At 45.8% G+C, this 18,136-nt stretch overlaps 1 long non-coding RNA gene across 1 annotated transcript; it reads right to left on the minus strand.

Moving 5' to 3' along the window:
* Positions 1–12,611: 12,611 nt before the first annotated feature.
* On the minus strand, positions 12,612–17,386 carry LOC120915970. Its single transcript, XR_005743923.1, has 4 exons — positions 17,091–17,386; positions 15,005–15,089; positions 13,194–13,226; positions 12,612–12,854 (listed from the first exon to the last, which is right to left on the minus strand). It is a non-coding gene; the product is annotated as an uncharacterized LOC120915970 (long non-coding RNA).
* Positions 17,387–18,136: the final 750 nt, after the last annotated feature.

Here is an 18,136-nt window from a genome sequence, read left to right on the forward strand (position 1 = left end):
GCTAAAATCGAATATTCATGATATTTTATCAAAAAAAATGTTTTGCGAAATTTCGCTAATGCGAATGCGAAATTGATTGCAAAATTTTGACAACTGTGGTAGGAGAACTCTGATTGGCTCTGATGCAAAAGAAGGGCGGAGAAAGTATTCACGAATATTCGTGATATTTTATCAAAATTTCGCTAATGCGAATGCGAAATTGATTGCGAAATTTTGACAACTGTGGTAGGAGAACTCTGATTGGCTCTGATGCAAAAGAAGGGCGGAGAAAGTATTCGCGAATATTCGTGATATTTTATCGAAATTCCGCTAATGCGAATGCGAAATTGATTGCGAAATTTTGACAACTGTGGTAGGAGAACTCTGATTGGCTCTGATGCAAAAGAAGGGCGGAGAAAGTATTCGCGAATATTCGGAAATCGAATATTCACGATTGCGAATATTCGGCAACATAAAAGGATCGCCTCAGCTTAGCTACTCGGCCCAGGGTCTCTAATCATACCAGCAATGCTTTTAGACGTCGATAGGATGTGATCTGTTTTAAAAATAAATTATAAAAAAATACGAATATTCGGAATAGCGAATTTTGGCCGCGAAATTCGAGTTATTCACGAATATTCGAATATGCCATATTCGTAACGAATATTCGCAATGCGAATATTCGTGAGCAACACTAGTGGGCAGGAGCCGAGAGAGTCGCGGGACCCCAGAACAGGAGGATCGGGGCCACTCTGTGCAAAACGATCTGCACAGTGGAGGTAAGTATGACATGTTTGTTATTTATTTTTTTAAATGGGAACCTTTAGAACCACTTTAATATGAACAAAAATGGAAGAAAAAAAATGAATGGAAATCCAAGACAATAATTTATTTTGTACTAGCCTTCTATTTTTAGTTAATTAATTATGAATAAATGTGAATTGTTAAACATTAGGGAAAGACTAATTAATGATATAGAATGTGTCCTTCTCCAGTCATGAATCTGTTACATTCTACATACCTCAGCACACGGACACCCCTGCAGTGTCTCATTCACAGACACCCAACATTCAGTGCAAGTGAATGACGCAGATCTAAACCATGTGAAGGTTTCATATGTATTATTACGTCACCTTCTATCATTGTATCTAGCACAATCCAGATCCATCCAGAGGATTCCCTCTGCCGTGAGTAAGATGAGGAACAAAGGTGTAACAGAAAAAATTATAGATAATGATGTGATATTTTTATTTATTGAGCTGACTGGGTCCCTTTCCCCCCCAAGGTAACCAGCAGTCCCTCCTAAGAAATATTCATACAAGAGATTTGGTTTTATTTTTCATTTTTTTTTTAACTAAATAATTTAAGAGAATTTAACATGTTTTGCTGCATTACAAAAGATCTGCCTTGTTTACGTAGGCAGACCGCTGTTCTGCCTCTCGGAATGATCTCCTGGTTTCCACAGCAGGAGCGGGGCTCTGGCGGCGGCGGTGGAAACCTGGTGATCTTTCTGAGAGAGGCAGAGCGGTGGTCTGCCTATGTAAACAAGGCAGATCTTTTGTAAGTCTTGTGAGTCTGCCTTATCTGCCAGGGTGACCAATCCTGCTGGTTGGTGGGAGCCTCTCTATGCTATAGCTACTGGTCTCTGAGCCTGACCCCTGACCCCTGACCCCTGAACGTGACAGATGTACTATTATCATATTTAATCTTAATAATAATGCTATTATAGGTCCACTAATTTCTTAGTTTAAGCCTCGTACACAGGATAGGTTAACCAGAGGACAACAGTCTGAAGGACCGTTGTCATAGGTTAACCGATGGAGCTGACTGATGGTCCGTCACGCCTACACACCATCAGTTAAAAACCGATGGTGTCAGAACGCGGTGACGTAAAACACAACGACGTGCTGAAAAAAACGAAGTTCAATGCTTCCAAGCATGCGTGGATTTTTAACCGATGGTCGTGCCTACTAACGATCGGTTTTGACCTATCGGTTAGGAATCCATAGGTTAATTTTAAAGGAAGTTAGCTTTTTTTAACCGATGGTTAAATAACCTATGGGGCCCACACACGATAGGTTTTGACCGATGAAAACGGTCCATCAGACCGCTGTCCTCTGGTTAACCTATCGTGTGTACGAGGCTAGGCCGAAACACATCGGACAGGTACACCACTCCCCATATTGCTTTTTTATTTTTAACTGTGATCACTTTTAATGTTTGTTGGTTTTTATCAATTACAACCTACTTTTTTGACCTGCACCATCGTCCCGGGCACCGGCGGCCATCTTGGTACTCCCGGCCTCTCCACCAGCGCTGCATCCCTCCTTTCCTGGCTTCTGCACTCAGGCCTAGGGACGCTTCCTGTATCCTCCAGGTGAGTGGCACAGTGAGGTTGCAACGGGCACACTGAGGTTGCAATGGGCACAGTGATGTTGGGCACAGTGATGTTGGGCACAGTGAGGTTGCAACGGGCACAGTGATGTTGCAATGGGCACAGTGATGTTGGGCACAGTGATGTTGGGCACAGTGAGGTTGCAAAGGGCACAGTGATGTTGCAATGGGCACAGTGATGTTGCAATGGACACAGTGATGTTGGGCACAGTGAGGTTGCAATGGGCACAGTGAGGCATGCAAATGAGTACAGTGAGGTTGGGCACAGTGATGTTGGGCACAGTGAGGTTGCAATGGGCACAGTGATGTTGGGCACAGTGATGTTGCAATGGATACAGTGATGTTGGGCACAGTGAGGTTGCAATGGGCACAGTGAGGCATGCAAATGAGCACAGTGAGGCTGCAAATGGGCACTGTTGACCCTCTTTTTTCCGCTTACAGTAGCTGCTGCATTCTCACCCTAGGCTTATACTCGATTTAATACGTTTTCCCAGTTTTTTGTGGTAAAATTAGGTGCCTCGGCTTATACTCGTGGTCGGCTTATACTCGAGTATATACGGTACACAGGGCTGGACTGGGACAAAAATTTGGCCCTGGCCTTTATCCAGACTGGCCCACTTTGACAGGTCTCTCCTATGGCGGTCGGACAACTCCAGCCCCCACCCCCCCCCAGCCACCCATGCGCCCTCACTAGCCACTAGCCGTTCTACTTTATTAGAATAAAACGGTTGGTACTGGTACTCTTATAGGAAGTACCAGTGGGGAAGCTAGACATTATTTCACCCGGGGCAAAGAATCAGTTTGGTGCCCCCCCTTATGGGACAAGATTAGGCAGAAGTGAGAAACTCCCAGGCCATAGCTGTTGAGTCAGCTCCCCTGTGCTCCTTCTGTTCCCCCCCCATGCTCCTCTGTCATCCCCCCTGCTCCCCTGGTCCTCCCCCGGCTTCTCTGTTCCCCCCCAGGTTAGCACTGCGGGGAGGGAGAGGAGGTGAGCGCTGCGGGGAGGGAGAGACAGAGGAACGGAGGGGGGCGGTGGTCCGCTGTCACTGAAGCCGGCCCACTAAGCCATCGACCCACCGGGAAACTCCCTGTAGTCCCAATGGCCAGTCCATCCCTGACGGTACATATCTCACTGTTTTTACATTTAGCGCTACATATTCACTCTCACCTGTTTTATCATTGCATTTCCAAGTCTTTTTTTTTGGGGGGGGGGGGGGCAAATCTCATTTGTGTTACTGGTGTTAATCTTTTGTCAAGTGGTCAATAAGGTTTGATTTATATTATATTAAATTTGATGGTCTTTTTATTTTGAAGACCATGACACCTATTTACCATAGCTAAAAATATCCCTCATTTCTCAGCCAGAGTCTTCTCTACGTAGAGGAGGGCGGAGGCCCATTCTAATTATCCCTTACTTCAACATGAGCTGTCCTGTTGTCTTGGCAAGTGATGTAACTTCAACAAACGTCTTGAACTCTCTAATTTGTCTCTTATAAGACGAGGCGGTGGGAAGATTTCCTTTTTCTTTGTGCCATGATTGACAGCGATTAGTCGCATCCTACAAGAATTGAAATTAAAGCGCATGTAAACCCTAACAATGAACATCTCTGATTTGCTCCCTTTTATGCCCTGTACACACGATCGGTTCGTCTGATGAAAACGGTCCTGTGTGGGCCCCATCGTTTTTTTTCCCATCGGTGGCACACGCACGTCCACAATGCCGCTTCTTAAAGGGGACGTACATAGTACATATACGTCCTTTTGACTGCCTGTTCCTTTCTGCCGACGTATATCTGCGTGCGGCAGTCGGCATGTGGTTAACCACTTACCCCCCGGACCATATTGCTGCCCAAAGACCAGAGTACTTTTTGCGATTCGGGACTGCGTCGCTTTAACAGACAATTGCGCGGTCGTGCGACGTGGCTCCCAAACAAAATTGGCGTCCTTTTTTTCCCACAAATAGAGCTTTCTTTTGGTGGTATTTGATCACCTCTGCGGTTTTTAGTTTTTGCGCTATAAACAAAAATAGAGCGACAATTTTGAAAAAAATGAATATTTTTTACATTTTGCTATAATAAATATCCCCCAAAAATATATAAAAATACATTTTTTTTCCTCAGTTTAGGCCGATACGTTTTCTTCTACATATTTTTCGTAAAAAAAAATCGCAATAAGCGTTTATTGATTGGTTTGCGCAAAAGTTATAGCGTTTACAAAATAGGGGGTATTTTTATGTCATTTTTATTATATTTTTTTTACTAGTAATGGCGGCGATCAGCGATTTTTTTTTCGGTACTGCGACATTATGGCGGACACTTCGGACACTTTTGACACATTTTTTGGGACCATTGGCATTTTTATAGCGATCAGTGCTATAAAAATGCATTGGATTACTATAAAAATGCCACTGGCAGTGAAGGGGTTAACACTAGGGGGCGGGGAAGGGGTTAAGTATGCCTGGGTGTGTTCTTACTGTAGGGGGGGTGGCCTCACTAGGGGAAACACTGATCCTCAGTTCATACATTGTATGAACCGAAGATCAGCATTTCCCCTGCTGACAGGACCGGGAGCTGTGTGTTTACACACACAGCTCCCGGTCCCCGCTCTGTACCGAGCGATCGCGTGTGCCCGGCGGCGATCGCGCCCGCCGGGCACGCGCACGGGAGTCGGGGGCGAGCGGCTAGTGGCGGCTGGGAGAGAGGACGTCATATTACGTGCTCTCGCCCAGCCGAGCCAACTTTTCGACGTATAACGGCGGTGGCCGGTCGGCAAGTGGTTAAAGTGAACTAATAAAGGTTTCTATTGATTTTTATTTAAAAAAAATCTGCATTGTACATAAACCCAGGAACCAAAGTGGTCTTTCAGCTAACATGTTTCGATGGACAACCCCCCTTCATCAGAGCACAACTCAAAATTGTAGGGAAATACACCTCCCGATCAGGACTTATCCCTGACACTGTTTTTATATGATTTTATTTTTTTATTTTTTACCAAGAATAAAAAAAATCTTGGACTCTTTTATCTGGTTTTGAGCTGATGCTCCTTTCTGTATTCCTACGGTTTGAGACGAGTTATGTGATGTCGCACAACTAGTGCACTTAAAATGTTCAATAGACATACTCCTTTAGTCCCACGTGCATGGTGTCACATATCTAACATGTTGCGTGTCTTTTTCCCACGCATTCCAGTAGTAAAATCGCACGCCGTGTTGCCTCAGATTGCTGTTTGGAGACTCAGTTGCTAAGTGTTGTTAAGGCGGATCGGATACGTCATTTCTTTTTAATGAAGCCGAACGTGTTTCGGCCTGATTCCTGTGTTGTGCTATTCCTGGGCCATAAAAACTCTGAGAGTTTATTCCTAGACAGAGATTTACTAGCGATGAGTAATCCTGCGAAAATCCCGGCAGACTTGTAGGCTAACCCGGTGACTTAGTAAAGAATGGGAGCGAGTCGATTAAATTCTTCCGACCGCGTGGAAACGTGCCAGCCAAGCAGAGTTTTATTTAAAGGGAAATTCTTGGTGGATGTTACATAACAATATCTAAATACAGTGGCCTGGATTCAGGTAGATTTGCGCTTTTTTTACGGAGGCGCAGGGCAAAGTTTTTGCCCTGCGCCCCCGCAAATTTACTGCGCTGCCCTTGATTCACGGAGCAGTAGCTCCGTAAATTGTGTAGGCACCCCGGCAAAATGCCCGGCGTAAGCGCGCACAATTTAAATGATCCCGTAGGGGGCGGGAATAATTTAAATTAGGCGCGTTCCCGCGCCGATCGTAGAGCGCATGCTCCGTCGGGAAACTTTCCCGACGTGCATTGCGGCAAATGACGTCGCAAGGACGTCATTTGCTTTAAAGTGAATGGCGTCCAGCGCCATTCACGAATCACTTACGCAAACTACGTAAATTTGAAATTTCGCGACGTGGGAACGACGGGTATACGTAACATTGGCTGCCCCTGCTAATAGCAGGGGCAGCCTTACGCGAAAACCGCCGTACGGAAACGACGTAAACTGCGTACGCAGGGCTCGCGTAACGTTGTGAATCGGCGTTAGTATGCAATTTGCATACTATATGCTGAGCACAACGGGAACGCCACCTAGCGGCCATCGCAAGAATGCAGCCTAAGATATGCGGGCATAAGAGCCTTATGCCGCGCAGATCTTAGGCTGCAGTCGGCGTAACGAGGTTCCTGAATCAGGAGCATTCGTTACGCCGGGGCAAGTAAGCAATTGCGCTGTGTAACTATGGTTACACAGGCGCAATTTGCTTCTTGAATCCAGCCCAGTATATCTAAGTATAAATATGCTGAGGTCAAAAGGATTTGTATTCTGTCCATCCAGTCCTAAAATGTACACAGCTCTGCAACAGAGTGCAGTTCTTGCTGGCAGGAGAGGAGCAGGGCCGATCCTAGGCAGGGTGCACGGGGTGCTTCGCACCCAGGCGCTGCAGAGGTGGGGGCGCCGAAGCTCCAAAGTGCTCCCCTCCCTCCTCCTTGTCTGTGTCCAGAGGCAGAGGGCATGCGGTTCCCCATCCCGCTTGCTCTCTCCGCTGACAACTGACAAGAGCGCATACCTCCCGCTGTCCCCGGAATTCGGGCTGGGTACCACAGCGGAGCCTAGTACAGGAACACGTTCCGGTACTAGGCTCCACTAATTAATTCTGTCCGGTGTGCATGGAGCAGTCTCCTGTCTGCCCCGCCCCCTCTGCGTGTGTCGGCTCTTCTCCCATAGGTGGTGTGATGAGAGGCTTCTGGGTTGGCCGGAGCTGCTGCCAATCATCCCGTGCACTCCCAGAAATGCTCTCCGAGTGCCACCCTCCAAGTAACCAAAGATGCCACGTATGCCCCGCCCCTGTAATGTGCTTCTGCTCCCAGCGCACCCGAGCTACAGGGATCTATTGGACAAGTACTGATCTATGGAGACACCTGATGTGGGGGTGCTCTGATGGGGGACACCTGCTGGGGGGGGGGCTCTGATGGGGGACACCTGCTGGGGGGGCTCTGATGGGGGACACCTGCTGGGGGGGGACTCTAATGGGGGACAACTGCTGGGGGGACTCTGATGGGAGACACCTGCTGGGGGGGACTCTGATGGGAGACACCTGCTGGGGGGGGGCTCTGATGGGGGACACCTGCTGCGGGGACTCTGATGGGGGACACCTGCTGCGGGGACTCTGATGGGGGACAACTGCTGCGGGGACTCTGATGGGGGACAACTGCTGGGGGGACTCTGATGGGAGACACCTGCTGGGGGGGGACTCTGATGGGAGACACCTGCTGGGGGGGGGGGGGGGGCTCTGATGGGGGACACCTGCTGGGGGGTCTCTGATGGGGGACAACTGCTGGGGGGGACTCTGATGGGAGACACCTGCTGGGGGGGGACTCTGATGGGGACACCTGCTGTGGGGACTCTGATGGGGGACACCTGCTGCGGGGACTCTGATGGGGGACAACTGCTGGGGGGGACTCTGATGGGAGACACCTGCTGGGGGGGGGGCTCTGAGGGGGGACACCTGCTGGGGGGGTGGCTCTGATGGGGGACACCTGCTGAGGGGGACTCTGATGGGGACACCTGCTGAGGGGGACTCTGATGGGGGACAACTGCTGAGGGGTACTCTGATGGGGGACACTAATGAAGACTTCTTATTGAAGCATCTCTGTGTTTGAGTCGTAGCCATAGAAACATTTATAAAGGGGGTCTTAAGTAAGGATGAGCTCCGGCGTGTTCGCAGTGAACACGTGTGGAGCCCGCCAGGAAGTCGGCACCCGCGCTGCGCTAATCACAGCCAGGCAGACATTTCCCGATCTCTTCACCCGAGCATCGGGAAATGTCTGCCTGGCTGTGATTAGCGCAGCGCGGGTGCCGACTTCCTGGCGGGCTCCACACGTGTTCAATGCGAACACGCCGGAGCTCATCCTTAGTCTTAAGTGGTTAATATGTCACAAATGCATATGTGTTGGAGCTTTGAGGTGCATACCCTAATGCAATAGGCTGCGCACACCTCTGGTCATCTCTAAGCAGGCAGGCATATCGAGCCAGGGAGTAAAGGGCGACCTCTGAGAGGTAATAAGTGCTTATTTAGCGCGCCGCACTTGACATGAAAAGCATTTCCGATGACAGGCCCACTTTAACCACTTGAGACCCGCGCTATTGACAAAAGACGTCAACAGCGCGCCTCTCAAGTGCCGGGTGGACGTCTTTGGACGTCTTTTTAAAAGCATTACCCGCGCGCGCCTCTGGGGGGCACGCAGCGGGGTAAACACTGTCCCGGCGCATCGCTGGGAAGCCGATGCGTGTGCCTGGCGGCCGCGATGTCCGCCGGGTACACGCGATCGTCGGGAACACAGCAGTGACGTGGAGCTCTGTGTGTAATGATGGGGTGTAAACACAGAGCTCCACGTGCTGTCAGAGGAGATGAGACCGATCTGTGTCCCTTGTACATAGGGACACAGCATCGGTCACCTCCCCCAGTCAGTCCCCTCCCCCCACACAGTTAGAACACACCCAGGATACACATTTAACCCCTTCCTCACCCCCTAGTGTTAACCCCTTCCCTGCCAGTCACATTTATACAGTAATTAGTGCATTTTTATAGCACTGATCGCTGTATAAATGTGAATGGTCCCAAATTTGTGTCAAAAGTGTCCGATACGTCCGCCGCAATATCGCAGTCCCAATAAAAATCGCAGATCGCCGCCATTACTAGTAAAAAAAATAATAATAAAAAAAAATCATAATTCTGTTCCCCATTTTGTAGGCGATATAACTTTTGCGCAAACCAGTCGCTTATTGCGATTTTTTTTTTTTTACAAAAATACGTCAAAATACGTATCGGCCTTAACTGAGAAAAAAAATAGTTTTAAAAAAAAAAAAAATTGGGATATTTATTATAGCAACAAGTAAAAAATATATATATATTTTTTAAATTGTCACTCTTTTTTTGTTTATAGCGCAAAAAATAAAAACCGCAGAGGTGATCAAATACCACCAAAAGAAAGCTCTATTTGTGGGGAAAAAAGGACGTCAATTTTGTTTGGGAGCCACGTCGCACGACCGCGCAATTGTCAGTTAAAGCGACGCAGTGCCGGAAGCTGAAATTTCGCCTGGGCACGAAGGGGGTTTATGTGATTAGTGATTAGGTGATGGTAAAACAATTGCAATTCCTCATATATCCCTTTACATTGTATTATAGGAATGGAATCGATGTCATGGAAAGTGTTATGAATCAATGGTGAGGAGGTTCCAATAAAAAACAGACTTTGTTTCATACAAATTATAAATCCCCCCCCCCCCCCCCCCCCATGATCACGTATCACCGTCTCACTCTCTCCCTCTTTACGGTTTATTATGTTGGTGAATATTTGATTTATATGACATGGAGGTGCATTTCATGGAGGAATATAAAATGACACGGAGATGTGTGATTGAGAATATTAGATTTAATTATCAAAACACAAACAGCTTCCCCGGGCAACCAGATGATTGATTTTATATGCATGTGCTTAGTTGTTACTTTGTATCTGTTACAAGTTTCCCATATCTATTGCCCCCTGCTGTCCAATCGCAGTACTACTAACAATGAACAGATACTGTTCCGGATTCACAAAGCACTTGCGCCGACGTATCTCCAGATACGCCGCGTAAGTGCAAATATGCGCCGTCGTATCTGTGCGCCGTACCCACAAACTAAGATGCGCCTAAAAACAGGCTTAATCCCGCCGACGTAACTTGTCTACGCGGCGCATATTTACGCTGAACGCAAGTGGCGCTCCCATTGATTTCCTATTCAAATATGAAAATGAGGGAGATGCGTCGATTCACAAACGTACTTGCGCCCGGCGCATAATATAATAATATAATAATATAATATACGCGGTTTGCGTAAGTCATACGTCCGGCGTAAAGTTATTCCCCATATAGGAGGCGCAACCCATGCAAAGGTATGGACCAGGGAACACAAGCCGTCGTATCTTACGTCGTTTACGTTGTACGTGAATATGACTAGGCGTAGGTTACGTTCACGTCAGTGGCAGTGATCCGTCGTATCTTAGGGAGTAGTTCCGACGTGATTCTGAGCATGTGCAGTGGGATGCGTCCACGGGACTGCGCATGCGCCGTTCGTTATTCGTATCTTTATGGCGCTCGGCCCATCATTTGCATGGGGTCACGCCTCATTTGCATGGCTCACGCCCACTTCCACTTACGACGACTTACGCCTAAGAAACACAGGGCAGATTTGATGGCAAGTGCTTTGTGAATTCGGTGCTTGCTTCTCTGCGCTGCATCGGCATAGCGTAAAGAAGATACGCTACGGCGGCATAAATATGTGCCGATGTATGTGAATCCGGGCCACTGTGTATATCTTAAAGGGGTTGTAAAGGTAAAAAAAAAAAATCCCAAATATCTTCCTTTACCTCAGTGCCATCCTCCTTCACTTACCTCATCCTTCCATTTTGCTTTTAAATGTCCTTATTTCTTCTGAGAAATCCTCACTTCCTGTTCTTCTGTCTGTAACTCCACACAGTAATGCAAGGCTTTCTCCCTGGTGTGAAGTGTCGTGCTCGCCCCCTCCCTTGGACTACAGGAGAGTCAGCACACTCTCTACATTGCAGATAGAGAAAGGAGCTGTGGGTTAGTGGGCGTCCTGACTCTCCCGTAGTCCAAGGGAGGGGGCGAGCACGACACTCCACACCAGGGAGAAAGCCTCACATTACTGTGTGGAGTTACAGACAGAAGAACAGGAAGTGAGGATTTCTCAGAAGAAATAAGGACATTTAAAAGCAAAATGGAAGGATGAGGTAAGTGAAGGAGGACTGCACTAAGGTAAAGGAAGCTGTTTGGGAAAACATTTTTTTACCTTTAGCCCCTTTAACATTTTATTGACTTTTGCCCAAAACAAAGTGTAAAAAATAAAAATAAAACACAGTGAAACATAGTAAAAAATAAACAAACATCTTTAACCACTTGCCTCCCAAACCAATTCTGATACTTCTCTCTCCTACGTGTAAAAATTATCATTTATTTTGCAGGAAAATTACTTAGAACGCCCCCCAAACATTATATATGTTTTATTTAGCAAAGATCCTAGAGAATAAAATGGTGGTTGTTGCAACTTTCTAAGTCGCACAGTATTTGAGCAGCCATTTTTTAAATCCCAATAAAATACATTTATGTTTTTGGTTGTAACATGACAAAATGTGGAAAATTTCAAGGGGTTTGAATACTTTTTGCAAGGAACTGTATATATTTTTTTTTGTATATTAAAATGTATTATTTTATACCATTATATTATTAATATATATATACATTTTTTTTATTATATATATTTTTTGTGTATAGACATTATATATATATATATATATATATATATATATATATATATATATATATATATATATATATATATATATAGATATTTATTTATATATATATATATATATATATATATATATATATATATATATACCGTATTTAATATTATAGATATTTATTATTATAGATATTTATTATTATTTCATATTATATTATTTATATATATATATATATATATATATACATTTTTTTTATTATATATATTTTTTTGTGTATAGACATTTTATATATATATATATTTTTTATATATATATATTTTTTATATATATATATATATATATATATATATATATATATATATATATATATATATATATATATATATATATATATATATATATATATATATATACCGTATTTAATATTATAGATATTTATTATTATAGATATTTTTTATTATTTCATATTATATTATTAATATGTATATATACATTTTTTTTATTATATATATTTTTTTGTGTATAGACATTTTTATATATATATATATATATATATATATATATATATATATATATATATATATATATATATATAAAATGTCTATACACAAAAAAATATATATAATAAAAAAAAATATATATATATTAATAATATAATATGAAATAATAATAAATATCTATAATATTAAATACGGTATATATATATTATATATATATATATATATATATATATATATATATATATATATATATATATATATATATATATATTTATATATATTATTATTTAATATTATTTAATATTAGATTATTAATACCGGTATATATATACATGTATTTTTTTATTATTGCATCTACTACTAGTACCAGAGTGTCTCTCTTTATCTTCCTGTAGTCTTCTGCATTGCAGGTTCTTCTTCTTATCTTCCTGTAATCTTCTCTGTAATCTTCTGGATGGAGGGAGGGTCAGCACTTTAACCTGTATGGGTTGAGGTGCAGGGGACACAGTGGGTTTTATTACTCCCCTTCTGAAACTTGAACCCAGGCTTACAGACACAGCCAATCACGCACATATCAAGGCATGCCTGGGATTCTTCCCTTTGGCCGCAATTGATGGAACAGGGACTTCCACAAGGTTCATATACTTGATCCGGTGGGCACTCAGTGTCAGGGACTGAAAATGTTAAAATGAAGAAAGAAAAAAAAAAGCATTAATAATGATATTTTGGACCAGCAAGATACACTTTGGAAATAAACATACACAGAGCCGGGACAAGGGGTGGCCAGGAGGGACAACTGCCCTGGGGCACTGTGGTGTCATGTGAGGTGGGGGGGCACCACAAGGAATTTGGGAGAGAGAATTTGTGTTGGAAGGGGGGATTTGCGCACCCTCAGGAGGTTCAGTATTATTCTAGAAGGGAAGTGGGGGGGGGGGGGATTTAGGGGGATGTTGCCCCCCAGTCACACTATCAGCTCCTTCTATGGAGGGAACTCATGTTTATACTGTACATACCTGGTGCAGCATATAATAGCATGAAGGTGACACCTGAAAAATAAAAAGTAATTTATGAAACAATTAAATAAATCAATGTGTTCTTTTATTCTTCTAACTATAAAAAAATTTTGGTTTGTTTTTTTACTTTTTTTACAATTTTAAACCCTATTTATATTGTGTATGGATTAGGGGAGAGTTATAACCCCTATCACCCCAATGCCGGGGGGGGGGGTATTTTATTACTTCGACTGACCCCCAATACTGGGGGAGAGGGCAATTATTAATAATTATTAATTTCACTGACACAAATGACAGAGGGACTTTGATTACTCCCACTAACCCCAATTCTGGGGGTGGGAGGGTTATTACTCCCCCTGACCCCAATGCTAGGGGGTTATTACTCCCACTGACCCCAATTCTGGGAGTGGGAGGGTTATTACTCCCCATGACCCCAATGCTAGGGGGTTATTACTCCCACTGACCCCAATTCTGGGGGGTAGGGGGTTATTACTTCCACTGACCCCAATTCTGGGGGGTGGGGGGTTATTACTCCCACTGACCCCAATGCTTGGGGGGTTATTACTCCCACTGACCCCAATTCTGGGGGGTGGGAGGGTTATTACTCCCACTGACCCCAATGCTAGGGGGTTATTACTCCCACTGACCCCCAATTCTGGGGGGTAGGGGGTTATTACTTCTACTGACCCCAAAGCTAGGGGGGTTATTACTCCCACTGACCCCGATTCTGGGGGGTGGGAGGGTTATTACTCCCACTGACCCCAATGCTAGGGGGTTATTACTCCCACTGACCCCAATTCTGGGGGGTAGGGGGTTATTACTTCCACTGACCCCAATTCTGGGGGGTAGGGGGTTATTACTTCTACTGACCCCAAAGCTAGGGGGGTTATTACTCCCACTGACCCCAATTCTGGGGGGTGGGAGGGTTATTACTCCCACTGACCCCAATGCTGGTGTGGTGTTTATTACTTCCACTGACCCCAATGCTGAGGGGGGGAGATTTTATTACTCCTACTGACCCTAATACTCCGAATGCTGGAGGATTAATTACTGCCACTGACCCTAATGCTGGGGGGGCAATACTCCCACTGTTCTCAATGCTGGTGGAGGTTATTACTCCCATTGACCCCAATGCTGCGGGGTAGAGGTTATTACTCCCACTGACCCCAATGGGGGGGGGGTTATCATGCCCACTGACCCCAATGCTGGGGGGGGTCAATACTTTCAAGGTTTTCAATGCTGGGGTGGTGTTTATTAATCCCACTGACCCCAATGCTGGGGGGGGGGGGGGTCAATACTCTCACTGTTCTCAATGCTAGTGGGGGGGGGGTATTGCTCCCACTGACCCCACTGCTGGGGGGTGAGATTTTATTCCAGAATGCTGAGAGGGGATTTTATTACTCCCACTGACACTAATAACAGAGGAACTTTAATTATTTCCACTGATCTCAGTGCTGGGGAGGGGGTATTTATTTCTTCCATTGACACCAATGCTGGGGCACCACTTGGACCTCAGATGTGATCGTTTTACTCCAACTACCCTCTGATGCCGGGGGGGGTTTTTTCCCTCTATTGTCCACGGCCTCGAAAACAGTTTGCTAGACAGTGAAATGGCCCTTGGTTTATGTTTGGGGCCCCTGGTCTAAAGAGAAGATTTTACTATATTATATACTCTGATCACGCATCGTATATCACACACAGTGGATTATTGTGTAATATATATGGTGATTAATGACACCTCGGATCGCAGGCTGAGGATATACTGAGCCGACTCCACTATAAATCAGACTTTGTAAATGATTTCTACTCACCAATCAGTACCAGAAGGAATCCAGAGGACGGCCCCATAATTATCAAAACTTTATCAATTGTTTAAACAAAGGGAAAGGACGAGTCCTACAGATGAGACGCAGACATGTATATGAACATCCATATAACAATATACAACATGATTGTAATCCTGTGTTACATTACAGTATTGCAGATCTCTTTCAGTGGCGGCTGGTGCTCAATATTTGGGGGGGCAAACAAACCTGCCCCCCTCACTCGCACAACCGCCAACCCCCCCCCCCCCGCGGGAGACGGACGGTACGTCGGTGATTGGAGGTGGTGCTGGCTCCTAGAAGCTGCCCCTGCCCCCCTCACTTGCACTAGCAACCCCTCCCCCCCACCCAGGGGGGTCAGACTGGAAGGGGGCCATACCTTAGGAGGTGGTGGTGCTAGGTTTGGGGTAGGGCTGCTGGAAGCTGCCCAGAGGGAAGAGCCGGGGGGCTGTTGCTTCTCCTCTCAGCCAAACAGGCATAGGCGTGCGCACATGGTATGCCAGGTGTGCCTGGGCACACCCTAATCACCCCCTGTGGCACAGATTCGCCCTGTATAGATTCCCAGATATTTCACCAAAGCCCCCTAAGGGGGCTTCTAAAAAAAATTATAAAAAAAGAATAATAATAATAATTAAAAAAAAATTGTAAAAAATATAAAATAATAAAAATAAAAACGACTGACACCAACCACCAGTGGAGGGACAAGGTCATCCAGCACCCAGGGCAAAGATGCCAAACTGCGCCCCCTTTCCCTTAGGGCAGGGGTCTCCAAACTGCGGCCCGAGGGCCAGATGTGGCCCTTTGCTAGCCTTTATCTGGCTCTTGGGGCAAAATTCCTCCCACTGACATGAGGCACTATTCCTCCCATTGACACCAACAATGGGGCACAATATTATCCACTGATACCAATGATGGGATACTACTCCTCCTACTAATAGGGGGAATACTCCTCTTCCTATTGACCACCAACCCTGAGGTCATATTTGTTCTCACTGAACCGTAACATTTTCTTTCCTTGCTGGCCCCAATCCGGCCCTCCTAAAGTATGAAGGGCAATAAAGTGGCCCTTTGTTTGAAAAGTTTGGAGAACCCTGCCTTAGGGTTAGGGTCTGGGTTCCCCCGATCCCTGCAATAAACCATTGTACCAGGGGCAGCCGTCCCTCCTGCCCACCCCTTGTCCCGGCCCTGCCAAACCACTGCTTTACTGACACCAATCCCTGCCCTACTGACACCGTCCATTGCCCTACTGACATTGTCAGTATATACACATGCACACACATGCATATGTGTTTGGGCTTGGGGGTGCTGTGCATGTCTATGCAAACAGGAAGTGGGTTCTGAGACCCGATTGGCCGGAATGTTCAGGACCCACTTCCTGATTGGCCAGGAGGAGAAGCAGAAAGACATTAGCGAAAATTTATTCGCTAATGTCGCACAACTGGGTGGGCTCGGGGCGCAGTGCTCTGCGCCCCGAGCCTACCCTTTTATTAAGCCAATTAGAGCCTCTGGCTTTAATCATGTGCTTCAAAAAAGAAAAAAACAACATTGGAATCCATGTGTCCGGCGCCCTGGGAGGAGATTAGGGGTTGGGCGGCTGGGCACATTGATTAGGGGGGGGCGGAACCACTGCACCCCTTATGGAGCAGCCGCAACTGGTCTCTTTGCAACCACTTCCTGCCTACACGCACCCTGACAATGGCCAAATGGTATTTCTCAGGGCGGGTATCCTGGTGGTGACCACAGTGGACCATGTCTGTGTAATGTGTGTAGAAAAAGCCTCTTGTGGTCTCCACCATAAGCCCATGTGACAACGCGGGAGCCAGGGACAGAGCGTTGTCACCCCCATAACAGGAAGTGCCTCAGGAAGTGCCTAAACAAGGCCGGCTCAACGGGCATTATTTTAATAACATCTGCAGATTCGGAGATATTGCAAAACTTGCATTAAGATGTTAAAAAAAAAACATAGGATACAAATAAAGCTGTAAAATAACACTTAGATAAATATATCTCATAAATAATAAGTTGATGAGTCAGTAGTTAGGAAAATGAGGGAATATCTGGCTGTGGCACTGACCTGTGTGGGGTAGTAGTAGTCGGCGGGTCCTGTATCAGGTATGGCCGGGTTTGGGAATATATAGGATGAGGGGTGGAGGCGTGACCATACAGGAGATGGGTGTGACCATACAGGAGATGGGTGTGACCATACAGGAGATGGGTGCAGCACAGTAATTAGTTTCCAGTTCTCTTCTTGTATTTGGGATTTGTATGAATGTAAAACTTACATAATATCACATTGGCATCAAAGATCCAAATATAGAATGCTAATAAGGAAGCACGGGGCACCGAACACTCAACTCTATAATTAGAACTAGGGATGCACCAATGCCACTTTTTTCAACACCGAGTACGAGTACTGGTACTTTACCTCAGGTACCTGCTGATACCAATTACCGATACCTATCGCCTAGGAAGAGGGGTGGTTTGTGAGGTGGCGTGGCGGACTGGCGGGTGTGTTCTCGGAACCAGCAGTGCTCCGTAGGCGTTCAAGGGGCTACGCAGGTATGCAGGCAAAGAGATGCCATGCGGTGCTTGAGCTGGTGTGCTTGGGGGACAGGAGCCACACTGGGCCAGAGGTTCTGTCAGCTCTGCAGAGGCAGGCTCAGAGGTGGTTGACGCCACGCCAGCTTAAGCCAAGAATGGTGGTTTGCCACAATGGCACCAACCTCCTCTCTGCCCTGCGACAGGGACAACTGACCCATGTGCCCTGTTTTGCTCATGTCTTTAACTTGGTGGTGCAGCGGTTCTTGGGCAGGTACCCAGGCTTACAGCATGTCCTGAAGCAGGCCAGGAAACTCTGTGTGCATTTCCGACAGTCATATAATGCCAGTGCTCGGCTGGCAGACCTCCAAAAGGAATACAACCTGTCCAAGAACCGCCTAATCTGTGACATGCCCACCAGGTGGAACTCTACGTTGGCCATGCTGCAGCAGCTGCACACACAGCAGAGGGCCATCAATGAGTATCTATGCCAATATGGCAGCAGGACAGGGTCAGGGGAGCTTGTTTTTTTTTTTCCCCATGCCAATGGGCCATGATCAGGGATGCATGCACTGTCCTGTC

Source organism: Rana temporaria, chromosome 10 (genome assembly GCF_905171775.1).
Source record: "Rana temporaria chromosome 10, aRanTem1.1, whole genome shotgun sequence".
Classification (NCBI taxonomy): domain Eukaryota; kingdom Metazoa; phylum Chordata; class Amphibia; order Anura; family Ranidae; genus Rana; species Rana temporaria.